Below are 4,992 nucleotides of genomic sequence, written 5' to 3'. Positions count from 1 at the left end.
AAAAAAAACACTCACCCTCTACTTGCATCATTAAAGATATACTCTGAGAACTTCTAGGGAGGCACAATCTTGACTCTCTTGCTCCCAACCAAATCTAAACTTTGCTGTCTCTTGCTCCTCTGGAATGCAGCCCCACCCACCTGGGAATCCAGACTACACTCTAACAAGTAGTAAAAGTGAATATTTATGGCCCAATTGGGTGATAACCCTGTAATTCAAAATGGAAGAGGAACTTTAAAGACCATAAATTAATGGACACAAAAGAAGCAAAAATAGATGTGATGTGTGTGGGACACTAACAGAAAGGGGAGGGGTATAAGAGATGGGTTGTTTTTGTGGAATAAAGTTAATAATACATGCAAAAACTTTGGGGGATAATTTTGTTGAGGATTTTAACTGGCTAAATCCTAATTTTAAAGGTATAAGAGTTGAAAGTAAGCAAAATTGGAGAAATGTACTGTGGCTTTATGCCAGTTATGTAGTCTATTGACCAAATTTTTGCTTTTCAGCAGGTCATGGAGAAATGTGAGACAGTAAGTTAATCGTACATGTATTGATTTTGAGAAGGTGAATAGACTTAATTATAGAATGCTTTGTGTGAATACAGATTTGAAGGTTAATTACAGAATATTTATATAAAGAGGAATTTTATCATGTGTGAGAATAAACAGAAGGCTTAGTGAATGATTCAACACTGAGCAGGGAATGAGACAAGAATATATGGTATCTTCTTTTGTTGTTTAATGGATTTATGGATAAATGTATAAGAAATTATAATGGTACTTGGGTTGGATACGTGACTGTATTTTGCATGCATATGGTGTCATGTTATCACCTGATAAATTTGTAACATATATTGGAGGGAAAGTATGAAACAGTGAGGAGTATAAGTCTGAAAGTTATGAGTATTCAAGATCAACGTAGTTGTGTTTCACAAGGAAAATGGAATGAATATGCATAAATGCATGCAATAGAACAAGGTAACAACTTGGTAGAATATTTACTAAAGATGGTAAAATGGTTGAAAAAAAACCTGAGATTTGTAAATCCTTGTAGAAAAATAGAGGATAGTATTTGGTCTCTTGTCCTTACAATGAATGTCACAAAAAAATGAAGAGCAGGACTGGGAGTGACATGATAACAGATTTATGATATTTGAGGGGCTGTCACAGAGAAGGACACCTATTGAGGGGCTGTCACCTATTCTCCAAAGCACTTGAGGGCAGGACAAGAAGGAATGGGTGGAAACCTATCAAGGAGAGAACTAACCTAGAACGAATGAGAAATTTCCTATTAGTGAGAACGATTAATCAATGGAATGGCTCGTTTCCAGAAGTTGCAAGTGCTCCATCACTGGAGGTTTTTAAAGGGACAACTATATGTTCAGAATGGTATAGGGGGTTGGACTAGAAGACCTCCAAGGTCCCTTCTAACTCTGTTATTCTGTATTCTCCTTATTTTGTTTTATGAAGAGGTGAGTAAGGGTTGGACATGTGAGGAGTAACATGAGAGTAAATTACAAGCAGTGAGAATTTTGAGTTATTTAAGAATAACTTAAAAAAAAAGAGTAACTCAAAAAAGCAAGAGGATCAAGAATGAACTATACTGAATGAATGTAACCTGAATACAGAAATGAATGGCATTATGAAAGAATGATGCTAAGGTGGTTTGGTCATAGTCCCAGGCAAGATACTAGACCCAGTAAAAGAGACATATATCTTGCATAAAGACAAAACAAAGGTTATGCACAGATACTATTAGAAGAATGTTTTCATTTAAACTGATGTTGTTTACGTTTTTGGACCTGTTTTTTTTTAATGTGTCTTTAATAAATTGTGGTCTTTTGAAATTGCCTTGGGATGATTTCACTCAGAAAAGCATCATGTAAATATTTTAAATAATAAATCAAACAATATCCACCTGTTAACAAGCCTCTCATTTTGTCTGTTAAAGGATTAGGTCAAAATACCGATTACATTAAAAGACATCTATCTGAAAAATAGTGGTGATAAAATTATATTCCTATAATGTCATTATTATTTTACAATGCGGCTTGGATTTCTTTATAAACCTAATTTTGCTATTCTTTCAGAGCTCCCTCAGTGGAAATAATTTCAATCAAATCAGCTTTAACTGCACCATGATTAAAATGGGCCTTCATATACTGTAGGCCAGCCTGGTTCTAATGTAATATTTGAAGACTGTGTAAATATTACTCCTGTTTACTGACACTTGTTATTAAATAACTCAGGATAATATAAAGTGCATAAACAAGGGGGAAAGTAATGTATATAGGCCAGAAAGTGAACAGGATTACATTTTCCTTACACATGCACACAGAAGAATAAATTAAATGAATTAATTATTCTGATTTGCTTTCAAAGTATCGAGATGTGACTTGAAACAAAAGGTTTTATTGATACTGAATAATAATTGGATCTGATCTATATTCAAACTACAAGCTTCTGTGGATGTCAGTGGACCAGAAATTGTCGCTCCAACTCCCTAGCTATTATATCACCATCGCTCTTGTCAAGCCCAAAGTCCGACACCAGGAGTTACTTCAGAGTGCTTTCCTTATTGGCCTACTGCCACACTCCTCCCAACGGCTGGTAAGATCCCACTGAGTGGGCCTCCTTTAGATGCCGTCAGCCAGACAATGTCGGCTGGCGGCTCCCCAGAGGAGAGCCTTTTCTGTGGCTGCCCCGACACTTTGGAACGAACTACCCCCAGAAATCCGGACCTCACGCACTCTCACGGCCTTCAGAAAAGCTGTCAAGACCTGGCTATTCCGGCAGGCCTGGGGCTGTTGACCTCATTGTTGAGGTCCAGCCCCGACTGAAATGAATGTATCTGTGTTGTTTTTAACTTGTCTATTTTATTTTTATTTTATTTTGTTTTCCTTTCTTTCCCCTCTCTGTAAGCTGCTCGGAGTCCTCCGGGATTGGGCGGCCTATAAATAAAATTAAACTTGAAACTTGAAACTTTATTGCTTTTCACTTATAAACAGAAATCTTGCCAGGCTAAGGCAGCAATCTGCATAACTATTAGCCAGATCCTGTGAATTGTTAGGGAGAGTTCAGCATCATCCCTTTTGTTTTCTTTGCTGTCTCTTTGGTCTCTGAGAAAGGGTCCCTCCCTCCTGCAACTCTGAACTACATTCCCTCACATCTCTCTTCATTACGAAGCCAAAGTAATGTGTGCATTCAGACAATTGTTGCTTAGTCAATGAAACCATGATTTTACAGGATGTATAAAACAGATTTATGTGGCGGAAGTTGGTAACTCTAGACTGGTGATATGTCCTGTATTTTGGCTGCCATGTTTACTCCTTCTGTTATGGAATACAACACTAACACTTATATTCTCTGTTCCTAGGCGTTCCAAGCTGCACAACTCCTTTTATATTCCTGATACACACATCAAGCAAAACCCAAAACTGTTTAGTACGATTAAAAATACACTCTATTATCGTGTTTCCCCCCCAAATAAGACAGAAACCTATTTCCTTTTGACCCCCAAAATAAGCACTTGGAGCCAAGGTGGCGCAGTGGTTAAATGCAGCACTGCAGGCTACTTCAGCTGACTGCAGTTCTGCAGTTCGGCTGTTCAAATCTCACCAGCTCAAGGTTGACTCAGCCTTCCATCCTTCCGAGGTGGGTAAAATGAGGACCCGGATTGTTGTTGGGGGCAATATGCTGACTCTGTAAACCGCTTAGAGAGGGCTGAAAGCCCTATGAAGCGGTATATAAGTCTAACTGCTATTGCTATTGCTATTTTCGGGACAATATTATTATTGTTGAGGTGCAGGAGGCAGCGAGCATGGTCACCTCATGCCTGCTGCTGTGTTGCAATATTTTCAGGGAGGGCTTAGCGCATGTGCTCAAAAGCTTATTATCCGGGGAGGTCTTATTTTTAGGGAAACAGGTTATTATTACTGTTTGTTAGATTTATACCTAATAAAGTCAAGGTAGTTCATATGGGTGTGTGTGTGTGGGGGGGATTGTCTCCATTTATTTTATCCCTGCAACAATAACTGTGTAATATAGCTGAGCTGAGAGTGAGCAACACTAGTAATGTTACTTGGTAGAAATGAACATTTTGTAATGGAAAAGCATCACTCTTTTAAAGTAACAATCAAATAAACATCTGCAACTATGTGTGCACCTGCTTTTATCTCCTGTATGTAAAACATTTTTACATGAAAGAAGTATGTTAAGATACAGGTAGTCCTTGACTTACAACCATTCATTTAGCAACTAAGTTACAATGGGACAGAAAAAAAATGAATTATGACTGTTTTTCACCCAAACATTGCAACACCCCCATGGTCATGTGATCAAAATTCAGACGCTTGGCTTGTGGCATGTATTTATGACGGTTGCAGTGTCCTAGGTTCATGTGATCACCTTTTGTGACCTTCTGACAAGCAAAGTCAATAGGTAAGCTGGATTCACTTAACAACCATGTTACTAACTTAACAGCTGCAGTAATCCACTTAACAACTCTAGCAGGGTTGTAAAATGGGGAAAAACTCACTTAACCACTGTCTTGTTTAGCCATGGAAATTCTGAGTGCAGTATGGCTGTAAGTCAAGACTACCTGCAATGCATTGGACAGCTTTAGCCATGTCATACCTTAGCCCATTTGCTACTGCAACTGTCATATACTTTCCTCTGGATTATTCTTTGATCTCCCAGTTGCAAACCTCCTTGAGGTTTGGTCCTTATGGGTACATTACTGTCCTTTTTCTCCACAGAATTTTCTTTGCATTGTAAATGCATAAAGGAAATTTAGTATTTCAGCATTTTGATCTGCTCCTGAACTTTCTGCATAATTCCCCTACTCCTAGCTTGAAGAGGTGATACGTTTTCTTTATTAACACTAAGCAATTTCCATAACTATTTGAAGCAATAGTTACCCAGTTATATTATCTAGGGCCTTGTCCAGTATTGATGGATGTTATTTATATATGATAAATCTGCCATGACA

Source organism: Thamnophis elegans, chromosome 10 (genome assembly GCF_009769535.1).
Source record: "Thamnophis elegans isolate rThaEle1 chromosome 10, rThaEle1.pri, whole genome shotgun sequence".
In the NCBI taxonomy this organism is placed as follows: domain Eukaryota; kingdom Metazoa; phylum Chordata; class Lepidosauria; order Squamata; family Colubridae; genus Thamnophis; species Thamnophis elegans.
Note: the sequence above shows the minus strand (reverse complement) of the source record.